Here is a 15143-nt window from a genome sequence, read left to right as displayed (position 1 = left end):
CCAGAATGAATTCGCACAAATCAGCACCATCTTTAAGTAAAGATAAGTGTTGCTTAATTTCTGCCAGTGTGGATGATTCTAGCCATTCGAGGCACAGCTTCCCTACACTGTATGTTGTTACTATCCCTGGATGTTGTCTCTGGGAGTATCTAGGGTCTGGTCTGGTCATTGTTAACCCCTGTGTTTTGTTCAGGAATCTATCTTGACAGTTATTCGTGTCAGTAGGCCAGATTAACCACTTTTTCCAATCAGGATGTGTTCTGTTTAGATGTAAAATTTTAGATACGTCTATTTCAACTTCTGTTGTTGCATTATCAGGTATTGGCTTTGGAATAGACGGTTTGTTAAGGTCTTTAATCTTAGCTAGGCCAAGACAGGTTGTTTGGTGAATTGTGTCATTTAAGAACATTATTTGTTCTGGGATCATGCAGGCTCGAAATAATGCTTCTAGGCCTTGTACCTGCCAATCTTTTGTACCCCAGATGGTTTTTGTTTCAATGTTATTTTTCCAAAAATCAAAACCAAATGTCATCATTTTTTCATAAAATGCTTCTGAATATATCAATTTAGTATTTGTCAACATGGTTTTCATCCCTGTTTTATCCAACAGTTTATAATAAAATGTTTCTGCATCACTTGTGTTAAACCCTGAGAAGTACTGGAATTTCTCATAGAATGTTTTAGAACTGCTTTTAGGTGGAGTAGCACAATGTTCCCATTGGTTATATTTAAAAATATTTCTAGGTTGTGCAGATTTATGTAAGTAATGGTCTCCGTAATGTGAGAAGCAATACATTTGTTCATAATTAGACGAACCTTGTAAATAATCATGTTCTGTAAATCTTGCTGACAACACTAAATCAGACATCATATTATTAATACTTTCAAAATCCCAATCATCAGAAAATGTACTAGGTTTTACAAAGTCACTTAAGGAAACCTTGAACTGGTGAGGATATTTCAGGATTTCAACCGGACCATATACTTCATAGTCAGTTTTGTCCCATACTACCCCGCCGGGTATTGGAATGGCTGTGACATTTACTGTTGATAGTTCTCTTTTCTTCACGTGGGATGATTTGTGTGGTTTTAGGACTAAGTTGATGTTCTGACTTGCTGTGTCCATTGAACTGTAATAAACTTTCCTAAAATTAAAACTAAAATTAGGTATAGTAGGAGTATAAGTACCCCTGAGATAATCCAATGCTCAATCAATGGTGCATCTAGATATACTTCTTTGATTTGATGAAAGAGTTCTGTTGCTTTTTCTTTAAAAGTCTTTGTTTCTGGCATCACTTCAGAATTGCTTAGATCTTCAGAAAAGTTATAGAAATTGATGAAGTAGCCAGAGGCAGTTCTGTCAATTGTTGGAATTGTTTTCTCAATTTGTCTTTCGGTAGCACATTCTGATGCCACATCATTGTAGACTGGTGTTTCATGACGAACTGTTTCAATCTGTGTTTCAAGAGGCACGAGTTCCATGGCATTATTGCGTAGTCCCTCTCTGTGCACTGCAGGTTTATCAACTGTGATTAGTCTTTCAGTTTGAACCTTTTGAATTGTTGCCAATTTGGGTATTCTGTTATTTCTTGGGAGTCCACTGGGCCTACTGTTGATTATAGGCCACATGCTTGTGGTTTTACCAGGTCGATTGATACAACTCGGTTCTCCTTTTTACCAGCAAGAGGCGGTAGTACTACTGATCTTGTTCCGTTGATTGCCAAGACAGGTACTGCTTTTCTGTAAGAAGGCCCAAATTCCTTCTTCACCGCTATTTTCTCTCTGACTAGATCCCCAATCTTTGGAATCCAGACAGGTCTTGCTGGGGCTGGTGGTGCCTCTTCAGTGGTAGTTGGCTGTTGCTTTAACTTTATGTTGCTTAAGGATTTTCTTGTTTCATTCAAGTCCTGTAAAACAGCCAAACGATCTTTGATGTCAAAGTCTTTATTCTTATTTTCTACCACTGATGCCTGACTATCGAGGTCATGAACATGCATTCTAGTTCTGAACAATAGTTCGTACGGGCTGAAACCTTTTAGAGAATTTCTTGGAAAATTGTTTAGACTAAGCTGGACACTTATTAAATGTTTGACCCACCCATCACCCGAACCTAATACCTTCGCTGTTATAGATTGCTTTATGTCCCGTTTTTTTCTTTCCACTACACTGTTCCCTTCGGGGTGTGATGGACAAGAGTATCGCAACCCAACGCCCATACTGGCCATGGCCTCCTTATAAGCTCGAAAGCTGAAAGCAGGACCCTGGTCAGAATGGAACATGGCAATTGCGTATGTGCTGATAAAGACTCGCAGATCTTTTATAACAGTTTTGGCGTCAGCCGAGCGCTGGGGCCACATTTTTTAAGTGAATATAGTCTTAATAATTAATAGGACGCTGGATGGCATGTAGACAGCATTATGCCTACCATGGCATTAATGCGCTTGACTCATTGCTGCGATCTCTGTCGCAGTCCGGGCAGTTTTTTACATATTTATAGTGGTGCAGGCTCATTCCCGGCCACCAGTATACTAATTGTAATTCAGTCAGAGATTCCTTCCTCTGTATGTGGCTTGGACCTTCACCCATGTGTGCGTCTGCTATTAATAATTTTCTCCGGTTCATGTTTGGAATTACCCTATCCCCCACTCCAGGGATTCGAGCAAAAGGAACGGAGTTTGCATCAATTACGTATGCATAATTGAGTGGATAGTTCACGGGTAGTGCTGCACAGCTGCCCTTTGAGGACGTTTTTACTGCCAGCATAGTTTCCCCGTCTATGTATTTTTCTGAACGCTTTTTTGTGGCTACGGAAGCCGGTTTAGTTGCTCCCGCTGTGGCTGTATTAGCCAATGAATTCCCTGCAACGTGAACGCCATCACGTTGATGACTCAGAGTGTGTAGCACGTGAGTCTTTTGTAGTTCTTTCCGTAGAAGAACTACCTGTTTCCAAAGCATTTTATGCTTGATTGTGGCACCTGTGTCATCTTTGTAATCATTTTGAACTCAGCTCTGTAACTTATTATTGTAAGAGTTGACGCAGAAATGCGAATCGCACACGATTAGTGTCGGGAATTCACGTTCTGCATTTTCAAGCGCCATCTTTAAAGATCTGATTTCAGCTCTCTGAGCCGAACAGTTTCTCACTGATTCAGTTTTTGTTATTTTCGGTCTGAATTTACCGCACAGCCAGCGACCTTTAACAATCGCGCAGGCTGCATCGTAGGATTTGTTCTCTACGTTGTAATGCTGTATAAATCTGTCTGTATAGATTATACAAGAGTATTGCTGAAGAGGCAGAATTTCGATTGGCAGAGGATATTCTTGTTCATATTTTAAATCATTCAGTTTTTTGAATTGCGGAGCAAAATAGTATTTCACGTCGTCCGCAGCAAGAGAATTTTCCCACTGTATCCATTTTGGATCCAGTGACACTGTAGGTAGGTTTACTGGGCTGAAAAGCGCCTCGAAGGCGGATTCCGCTGTGAGGACATTGATCCTTTTGCCGTGTGCTAGTTCTCGTTCATTAGCTATTGCAGTTAGTACTGCTTTCGCAATATTTTCTGTGAGACTGAATGTTTTTTCTGCTTGTGTGTACAAGTGAGATTTGTAAGCTATTGGTACCTTTTCTCCCTCATTAGAGGTCAGGTACGTGAATCCGCATCTTCCTGGGATGACTCGGATTACAAGGTTGCGTGTGTTGTCACGTGTTTCTAATTTTGGTTTTGCTAACATGTCTGTTTGCAGTGATCTCAAAATTTCTGTGTGTTTTTGAGTCCAATTGATTGGTTTAAAATCAGGTTTAATTAGTTCGTAGAGAGGTTTAACCCTCTCTGCATAATTTAATATGTAAGTTCTTCCGAAATTCAGGAAGCCTAGAATCGATTGTAAGTTCTTCAGCGTTTTTGGCGCTTGGAGTACAGCGCACTTCTCTAAGAAGTTGTCCGCTAGTCTTTTTTTTCACTTGATAATTCGTATCCTAAAAATAATACTGTCAGATGGGCAATTTGAGACTTTTTAAAGTTGAATTTGTAACCCTCTGCTGCGAACCCAAGTATTATGGTGTTCACTCTCTTCAAGTGAGTCTCCAAGTCGTCGTCTGTGAGATAGATATCATCTACATAAGATAATGCCTCATCATCATACATTTGTAGTAACTCTGTTACTCTGGCTGAAAATAGTCCTGGGCTGTTCTTGAATCCCTGTGGGAGCCTACAGAAATTTTCTGTGACCCCATTACTGAGAAAGCGGTCAAGTATCTGCTTTCTGGTGCAATATTTTGACAAAAGAAACCATTAGATATGTCTGATGTCGTTTTATATTTTTCCGTACTCAGTTATTCATTAGTGCAGCACTATGCGAATTCTGTACTGCAAATGTTTTGCAACATGAGTTTAGGTGTCTGTAGTCCAAGACTAGACGATATGAATCGTCCGGTTTGGAGACAGGAAACAAAGGACTGTTCATTTGAGAGGTGCATGTTTCAATCACCCCCTGGTATTCAAGTTGATCTAAAATCTCCCTGACTTGTTTTTTAGCTTCTTGCTCAATTGGATACTGCCTTTGTGCAGTTGGTTGACTTTTTAACTGGATTTTGTGAGGAGGAGAGTCCTCATCCCATCCTACATGATTTTTATATAGTGCTGGTGCCTGGGCCACTGCCCATTTCCTCGCATATATATATTTAGTGTGAATCGGAATGTGATTCGAGAAGGCAGGCATAATCATTTCTTCGCCACGAGGGCACTCCCTGACAAACTCCGGGGGCCAGTCTTTTTCAACTAACAGGATGTCATAGCCTTTTGAGAAGTTATCCCAAAATAGACCCCTTATTTTCCTAGTCTTATGTTATGTTATGTTATGTGGTTTTTATTAGGCGCACAGATGCTCCAGCTAAGGAGCGTCCTGGCGCCCGACAAGGCAGCTACACAACACAACTAAATAAAAACAGCACAAGCAAAATGACTAAGGGAATAAAAATGTTTTCACGGCGCGACGAAAAGAAAGCAAATCGCTCATAGCGCGGATTGCCGGGGGTAAGGAGTTCCGCAAAGCAGCGGCCCGCACTCGAAATGAGCGTCCACCGGCCCTGCTTCGCTTAAAGCGCGGTACCACGGCCAATTCGAGGTCTGCCGAGGGCTTATCTCCCTCTATACGCAGTGTTATTTCGTATATCTTATGAGGTTCGCTAACTCTGGTGTCGGCAGTTTCTACTTGAATGTATTAATTCGTGTCCACTGTCTCCAGATGACTTGCGAGCTATGGTAATTTCTGCTGCACTGTCTAGCATTGTCTGTGCCCACTCCCCGTTTTTCAGCTGTGTCCTCAGTATTCTCGGCATGTTCGATTACTCTAATACTGGCTACCTTCTTTCTTGGAAATTGAGATTTTTTACTTTGAGCAGGTTCCTTGTCTTTGGACTTGGGGGGGAAAGTGTCCCTGATATATATGAGCTGTTAGTTAAGGATTCTAATAAGTGGCTCCTTACGTTTAATGAAGGAAGCTACTTTAAGGATGAATTATTATACACCCTTATTCAAGAATCAGCTTCTACCGGCGATATTCCATGACCAAGTAATGAAGAGATGGGATATACTGGGGGTAAAAACTATAGAAGACCTCATGGATTTGACAGGTTTTATGACATTTGATCATCTACAGCAGCTATACAACCTAGATCACAGAGACTTCTTTAAATATCTACAAATATGATAAGCATTGGTAAAAAAAAACAGGGAGGGGACATTAATTACAAGAGAGAGGATATCATGGAATTTTTAAGAGATAAGAAGGGCTGTTCGATATCCCAGATTTACGGGGAACTGAGTCAGTATAAGGAGGACGACTGTGGAAGGGTTGTAGAAAAATGGAACACCAAGCTAAATCTACCTGGTAATGAGGTCAAAAAATCATACAAGCTTTTAAACTCAGTGCTAAGACTAACTAGTCTACAAGTCCAGCAATATAAGATTATGTATGAGCTTTATTATACACCACATAGAATTGCTCAGTGGGGCGGAACAACGGGGGAAGTTTGTCCTAGATGTCAAGCAACGCAGGCAGACACCATACATATGTTCGCGGCATGTCCAGCCCTGGGCCCATTTAAAAATTCAATAGAGAAAATTTTCGACAGTGCATTAGGGATTAAAATTAGTATAACTCACGAAGTCATGGTTTTAGGGGTAACCAGGGACGGCGTAGAAATACCTCAATATGAATTTGTATATTTAGCAATGACTTTAAGCCGGTTATGTATCGCAACATTGTGGAAAGATTCAAATCCGCCAACATTCCAACAATGGTTATCACGTTTATTAGCGGTATATGTATTAGAGAAAGCGCTATATGATAAAAAGAGCTGGAAGACAAAGCAATTGGGGAAACGGATATGTGCCCCTATAGCTGAATGGAAACACAGGCTTGATAATGGTTAGAGGAGTATACCCTATCTAGGCTTCTTCTCCTCGCTTTCTTCTCCTTCCTCTTCTGCTCTATTCTCCTCTTCTTGTTGTCTGGGTGCAATTGGGTCGACAGGCTCGTAAATAATGTATACTGTTTAATCTTGCAGAGATATATTGTATAATTTCCTCTTACGCATTTTTTCTCTATTTATACAAGACTGTGACGTACAAGTTGGTGGAAGTAATTGAATAATGAAATGTTTTATTTGATGATGATGAATAAAAAAAAAAATTTTTAAAAAGGAAAAGCACAAACTCAGGATTCAGAACCTAACACAGTGGTTAGCATTGACTTTAACAATAAAAATGTATTTCCACCCAAATAAACCCCTTTAGCAGCATCAGGATAATGAAAGACTGGGAAAGAACATAAGTTACTTACTTGTACCATGCAGCGTGTAAGCAGCTCTTTGATGACATTATATAGGTCACTGTGCTAGATTATGATTGTCTCTTTTGAGCTGAAGAGTATTAAAAGAATTTCTGTGACAAAAGAAGTAATGCACTGACCTATGCACATAAAATACAGTTTTTTAATATGCACGGTACATGTTCTTTGCAGCAGGCATATTAACCCTCTGTGCTACATTAGATAAGTCAAACCTGCCACTGGACAAAACTCTCATCTCTCTCCAGTAGGTACACTAATCACTGGTGTTATCTTGACACTTTTATTGTTGCTCGAAAACTGCTAATTCTACAAGGAAATTTCGAGTGCTTTTAAAACTGCTGCCTGAGGACCCCCTGGGAATGTGCCACGGACCCCAGTTTGGGAAACACTGCCATGGAGTATGTATTTTCCTAAGTTTTGACTTCTCCTTGAATCTGTAAATGTTGTAATGTGATATGTTCTGGGGAAGTATTGAAATCCAAAGCAGCCCTGGCAGAAAAAAATCATAGCAGACCATTTTGCACATTTTGCCGGGCGAGCGAGTGCTGCGAAAAAGCTTGACTCTCCCAGACTGATTTAGAGGGTCCAGCACATTTACAACAAAGAGCGCCAAATGTGGCACTCGAGAGTACACGTGTTCAAATATACTTCCCTGAGTGAAATAATTAATTAATCCAATACAACGCAATCTGTCAGTGTATGGTACCAAGAACCAGTATTTTTCAATAGTGAAGTAACTTGTTTCTACTCTCACTCCTTCTCTTGTGTCACTCTCTCACTCCCCATTGTTCTTCCACTCTCCAGTAACTTTGCGTACACTCTCTTCGACTCTACTTTCGCCCATTGTAATTCTCTCTTCTTTTCTTCACTGGTCTCTTTACAAGTGTTCTGTTATATGAAAAAAAAGTCAAAAAGCAGAGCACAGCCACCAATTCTTCTGCGTTAAAAAATAAGTGTGACTTTTAACCAAACATCTAAGACTTACTTTCTAAAATAGCTCTTTGTTGTTAGTAAGCCAGAAGGATAGTGAAACCAGAAAATACCACAGAATCGCTGATACCTCAACTGTATTATAATATTGGGACCCATTTACAGTTTGGAGAGAACAGAACAAATTCCAGTTTCTGAATACGGAGCATTATCCTCGGGCTGAATTTTATCCACTAAAGGGATATAATTGTGGGCGAAATTCAGCCACCTGATGAGGGAGGGGGTAGCTCTGCACGGTTACTGGCTCACCCTGATGAGGGAGGGAGTATCTCTGCACAGTAACTAACACACCCTGAGGAGGGAGTATCTCCGCACAGTTACAAGCATGCCCTGATGATGGAGGGAGGAAGTATCTCTGCACAGTTGCTAGCATGCCCCGATGATGGAGGGAGGGAGCAGCTCCGCACAGTTACTAGCATGCCCTGATGATGGAGGGAGGGAGCAGCTCCGCACAGTTACTAGCATGCCCCGATGATGGAGGGAGGGAGCAGCTGGGCACAGTTACTAGCATGCCCCGATGATGGAGGGAGGGAGCAGCTCCGCACAGTTACTAGCATACACTGATGATGGAGGGAGGGAGCGACTCCAGCATGCCCTGATGATGGAGGGAGGGAGTATCTCTGCACAGTTGCTAGCATGCCCCGATGATGGAGGGAGGGAGCAGCTCCGCACAGTTACTAGCATGCCCCGATGATGGAGGGAGGGAGCAGCTCCGCACAGTTACTAGCATGCCCTGATGATGGAGGGAGGGAGCAGCTCCGCACAGTTACTAGCATGCCCCGATGATGGAGGGAGGGAGCAGCTAGGCACAGTTACTAGCATGCCCCGATGATGGAGGGAGGGAGCAGCTCCGCACAGTTACTAGCATGCCCTGATGATGGAGGGAGGGAGCGACTCCAGCATGCCCTGATGATGGAGGGAGGGAGTAGCTCCGCACAGTTACTAGCATACACTGATGATGGAGGGAGGGAGCAGCTCCGCACAGTTACTAGCATGCCCCGATGATGGAGGGAGGGAGCAGCTCCGCACAGTTACTAGCATGCCCCGATGATGGAGGGAGGGAGCAGCTAGGCACAGTTACTAGCATGCCCCGATGATGGAGGGAGGGAGCAGCTCCGCACAGTTACTAGCATGCCCTGATGATGGAGGGAGGGAGCGACTCCAGCATGCCCTGATGATGGAGGGAGGGAGTAGCTCCGCACAGTTACTAGCATACACTGATGATGGAGGGAGGGAGCAGCTCCGCACAGTTACTAGCATGCCCCGATGATGGAGGGAGGGAGCAGCTCCGCACAGTTACTAGCATGCCCCGATGATGGAGGGAGGGAGCAGCTAGGCACAGTTACTAGCATGCCCCGATGATGGAGGGAGGGAGCAGCTCAGCACAGTTACTAGCATGCCCTGATGATGGAGGGAGGGAGCGACTCCAGCATGCCCTGATGATGGAGGGAGGGAGTAGCTCCGCACAGTTACTAGCATACACTGATGATGGAGGGAGGGAGCGACTCCAGCATGCCCTGATGATGGAGGGAGGGAGTAGCTCTGCACAGTTCCTAGCACTATCTGGTGTAGCACATCCTGATGAGGGAGGGAAGCAGGGAGAAAGTAGCTCTGCACAGTTGCTAGCACAACCTGAGGGATGGCATCCTGATGAGGCAGGAAGTAGCTCTGCACAGTTACTAGCAAATCCTGATACGGGAAAATGAAAAGCAAATGTTTGCCTGTAAATTAAACGACACGTCCTCATTTGCAATATGAGCGTCGATAGGTCTCCCACAACACTTTAGTTTCTCAGTAAAAGGTCAAAATATTGGACCAGAAAATGTGCAGATGATTTTAGAGGAGCCGGTTAGCAGATGATAGCAATAAAGGTTCTTATCCCTTCTGGTTAGGTCATTAAATGCCTTTCTCAGATCTTGTTGAACATTGCATTTTTTATTTAGCTCTGTCTTAAGACATGCACATATTTTATCGGATCTTTCAGTGACCCTGCCTACTTTTATGTGTTGGTCAATGGATTGATGAACTGCAGTTTCCTATCGCAAACACTGCAGCGCACACACGCTTGGATTTTTTGGTGCCAGAGAAAATCTCGTAGGTTCAGCTTCGTTGCAAAATGATTTCCACCTCTGTCTGAACTCTGCTGAGACGACAGGCGTTTTGCAGAAGTTTTTTTGAAAATGTGTTCATCAAAAACGGAGGAATGCGCAAGCGAACCTTTTTTACAATAGCGTGGTGATAAATTAAATCTCGACGATGAATGGTGAAATGCAGACTCTCGTACAATTTCCAATTTTATATTTTGTTCATTTTTGATGTCCAAGTGTTCTTTCTGACTCTGCTAGCCTGACAATTTTACTCTTATTTAGGCCCTAATTTCCAGTTACACTGTAATGCAAATTAAGGCAGAAGCAAGAGTCAATAATGTTGTAATTGTGCATGAGTCATTAGCTTACGAGGTAAAATTAGTGTACAGTAAAATGTACCTGTAATCATGAATCACTTGCAAGAAATTATCAAATTGGAATACCGCATTAATTTTGTACCTTTGAATTACTCATAATACCAGTAGTCTCAAAATGCTTCATTCGGTATGCAGTGCACAACCATATAAGCAAAAACATATACATGCATTAAAATCATCACAAATACAAGTAGATGAGAAGACAGAACGTCTAACTCTTGAAACTTAAAATACATGTTATCACTAATGTAAAGACGAGATTATTTCTAATGTCATATCGATTGCAAAAATGACAGATATTCTTAACAGGGCGCGTCCTGTGCAAATAGCAATAAAGTGCATTAATCTAGGCTCAGCAATGTGCAAATTTCGCTTTTAAATGCTTTCGGGTAGTACAAAATAGAAATCTAAAAACAAATTAAAATCCCAAGAAATTACATGAAACACAATTATTCTTGGCAATGAACGTCACATAAAAATAGAGGAATACAGTACTTAATGCTGGGCTCAAAAATGTGCAAATTACGCTTTTAAGTGCCTACTGAGAGTGCAATTAACAGTGCTTGCATCATGAGTGCCCTAGTTGTAGTATTTACTGTGGTATATATATTTCTCTAGAGACTTTCTTTAGTGACCAAGTAAGGTGCATTAGGAGTTTTCCTGCTAGGACGTAAAATACAGATCACAATCACACCCTGTTTGCTGAAGATTTTTCTTATCTAGATGTAAAAACATGACTAAACTCAGGCTAGAGATTGGTTCGATGTTGAATACAAAATTTTAGGAACCTTGCCATGTATATGACTGTAAGCTCTGAATCCAGCATTTGAAGAGCCAAAAAAGCTGGTCGGCATTGACGTAAACCCATGAGTTTCAATAACGGAATCAGCCAACGTTTTCTCGGTTCAGAGTACAATTTACAGAAAAGGGTTACATGGAGAAGGGACTGCGCTGAGATGCCAGCACACGGGCATTGGATTGGCTGCTTAGACCAGTGGTTTGTAGCTGGAAAAGTAATAAAACTATGGAAAATGTTTAATCTAAATCTAATGAGTAGGAATGTTTCGTGGTTAGATAACTTCAAGATTAGATAGGGCTCGATCATGTCAGTTGTTTGAATTGCCAGTGAGTGCTGTACAGAAATTTTATTCGCTTCAACAGACAGTCGGAGATCAGCTAGGTGTTTTAAACATTTGTTCCTTATCGACTTTCGTGAGATCCTGGCCATTTCCTGAGGATGAAAATAGTAGTTCTGCAGGCCGAAATCACAGAGGAACTTCATAACATATTGAAGCCATGGGATCTTATGAACGTATTCTAGCTTTAGGCAATCTGTTACAATGGCTTGGGTAAACTTTAATTTGTTTGTTGTCCATATATGGTGCCATAACAGAACTGGTTGCATCCGGATGATGCAGAAATATAAGGTAAACCCAGTTCTATGTGGCAACTGTATGTTGACCTGGATTGGGGTACAGCAAGTAAGAATCTTAGAAAGTTATTTTCAACCCTTTGGTTAGATTCGACTTTTACATACCCCCAAACCCCGGCCCGTAGATGGCAGTGCTCACACATTTGGGATGATAGATTTCAAGCATCTCTTTGGGCGGTCTTTTTCCAAGCCTCTGAGTAAATGCTACTAATGCCATAGTGGCTTTCAAAAACTGCAGCTTTCTGACCTCAATTGCCCTTTTCCAGGTACCCTTCTCATCGATGACCATTCCCAAATAGGGATAAGTTGGTGTGTGGTCAATCCTGGAATTGTTTATGTAAATATCATTTCCCTTTCTTAATTTTTTACCAGAGGTCATTATGTACCTCTTTTTATATAAATTTTTAGGTCCAAATGTGACATGAATGTATTGTATCGATTTAAGTAACGCTGCAGTTCGAGGGAGGTGCGGGCGATGATGACCGCGTTGTCCGCGTATAGAAGTGCGGGGATGGGGCGATTCTGAACTACGGGAAGGTCCTGGCTTCCTTCCAACATAGCTGCTTCCAGACCGTTTGTGTATAGACTGAAAAGGAAGGTAGCCAGGACGCCCACCACCTTTCCCAGTGAGTCAAGTAAAGAAATAGGGCGGTAACACGTTGGACTGTTACGGTTCCCCTTTTTAAAAATCGGGACCAAAATGGACTCCGACCAAGAGTCCAGGAGACCGACTTTGCCGGTAACTTCTAGGACCCTGAATAATAAAGGTGCCCATAGGTCCATGTTAAGTTTGTATAGGTCCACGGGAACCCCATCCGGGCCGGGGCCTTCCCTCCTCTGCTAGCTGGCAAGGCTAGCTCCACTTCGGCCAAGCAAAAGTCCATTGCTGGTGGGCTAGGGGGGTCACTTAGATTTGCAGGTCCTTGTCCGGGAGTCCTAGGAATTTGTATGGGAGGCTCAGTAAGGCTGAACATCTGGGAAAAATAAGCTATCCATTCCCTTTCAGTAATTGTGGCCTCTATGGAGACGAACATTCGGCCAGGCATACACTAAGTGCTGTCTTGGACCCTTTAATGATCTTTTCCGTTATTATATCAGTATCAATGCGGGTCCACTTTATTGCGTAGCCGTTTGGTCTGTTCATCGTAAGATTTTCGTCCTGAAGCAATGTTTTTGGCTTTTTATGTGCCCCTATCAGTTGCATTGTGACAGAAATAGGGAAATGATCACTAAATACGCAGTCATGCGTGGTAAAATTAGTGATAAGATTAGAAGCGTTAATTGCCATGAGTATGAAGTCAATACAGCTCATCGCTCCTCTGCCATTATACGTGGGGGTGAAACTAGTGGCAGGTGTTAGCAGCTCATTGGCAAAAGACAATTGTAGAAGTGACATTGTCTCATTCATGTACACCCGTTTGGGGAGTGGGGAAAATGTGCAATGTTATTATCATTGTAATCCAGGAAGCCACAGGTGATATTATTGTTTCTCTCACATAGTGCTAGATTAAAGTCACCGCCCCATATAATGGTGGGATTTTTCCCTTGATTGATATTAATATAATCTAGGAGAAAATAGCGGATTTCCTTCAGTATTTCCAACAGGTTGATTTCTAGTAAATTATTATAGAACTTTACTATCACTATGTGTGTTTGTTTGCTTATGTTTATTGTAAAATTATCTGATAGTTCTCCTCATTTTTTATAGAGCCAGTTTCTACTTCTTGAATTAAGTACTAGCCCACCTTTCGCTCGCACTGAAGGTGAAGAAAGTGCTGGGGAACAAAAAGTTTTATAGCCGCTTAGATGAATGGGGGATAGTGCCCATGTCTCCTGTAAACAGAGGATGTCATAACACCGCACAAATGTTGTCCACCTTTCGTGATTGATCTTAGACCGGAGACCAGCAATATTCTAGAATATTATACTAATTACTAATCCTCCCCGGGAATCAGCCACTACCTGATGGGATAGATTTGAATGTCTAATTTTTTTGAGAGGGGAATTATTAGTTGGAGAGGCCGCCACTAATTCTAGGTGTTTGGACTGATTTCTCTTATGGTCAAAGTTAGAAATTAACGATTCCTGCGCCTGTAGTATAAGTGGCAACACTGGGTGAGAGGGGAGAGAGAGAAGGGTTGCCAGGGAGAGATTATCTTGGAGGTAGTCAGGGACTGTTGGCCGTTGCTCTTCGTTACTTGCTCCCACAATATTGGAAAAAAGGGTATTTATTAGGGGTGTTAGCTGTCAGACCACCTCCTCTATTAATGATAAAAGTTCGAATCTATTCTGCGTTAGAATAGAACCATTGGGTTTTATGGTGGAATTAGACGCTGGTCTATAGAGGAAGCCAAGTGGGACAGAGAGAAGTGCTGTTGGTGGAGTCAGCGATTCCTCAATGTCGGATAGAAGAGAGCGAGCAGTTCTTGGAGTATTGAAATTTATACCAATGCAGTCCCCCTGAATACTTTTTTGGGAGGGACCAACCCAACCTACTCTCGGTACCATAAGAATTTGGTTGATTTTCTGGGGGTGAAAATGCTTGTATTTTACCAGCCAGTCCACTACTTTGTTCCAGAGAAAAAGCCAGGATTCTGGAATTCTGTGTTTCAAAGGTGGAACGCCTGTTAGAACCATGACGTAAGGACATGATGCAGGTGGCAAATTTAAACAATCTGGGTTTGGCTGGACCCTACCATTGGAAGATGTAAGTAGCGCCTTTTCCTGTCTATGGTTATTGGGAATCTCTTCCCTATCGGTAGCCTTCGATGTAGTTACCCCAATGATATCATTTTGATTCTTTTTTTGCGATATCATTTCAGGACCAGGTCCAACTGCTATATTAGGTTGTGTGGGTGGATGTCTTGGAGGTGGTAAAAAGTTGTTTACATGGAAGTGGGGTTAGAAACTTGTGGGCGAGCTCTGGGTAAGTCAATGCCCGCTTTCATTTGGGTCATCTTGTTCTCTAAGCAGGCGAATTTTTCAACAAAAAGGGAGGAGAAAAAGGAGGCCATTTCCCCGCATTTTTGTTCTAAGATATTTTTTACGTGGGCTTCCATCTGTTTCCCTAGATTTTGTAGGTGTACCTCGGGATTGCCAAAGGGGTGGCCTGACTGAGTTACGGGGGAAAATTGACTTTCGTCTGTTTGGGTTCCTACAGTACATGAACCTACCCCAACAGGGGCCTTTCCTTCTTTGGCCGACTTGCCTCCCTTCAGCTTTGGACCCGTAACACGGTTTTGCTTTTGTTTAGTTTTTCCCCGAGTTTGAGGGCCCCTCCCTCTTGGAGTAGGAATATCAGGCAGCCTTTCTCTTAGTTCAGGTGATTTTAATAGAGAATGATCTGCAGGTGAGGGAGAGAAACTTAGGGAAGGTGTGTTGTTCAATAAAAGTGAGCTAATATGA

Source organism: Lissotriton vulgaris, chromosome 3_1 (assembly GCF_964263255.1).
Source record: "Lissotriton vulgaris chromosome 3_1, aLisVul1.2, whole genome shotgun sequence".
In the NCBI taxonomy this organism is placed as follows: domain Eukaryota; kingdom Metazoa; phylum Chordata; class Amphibia; order Caudata; family Salamandridae; genus Lissotriton; species Lissotriton vulgaris.
Note: the sequence above shows the minus strand (reverse complement) of the source record.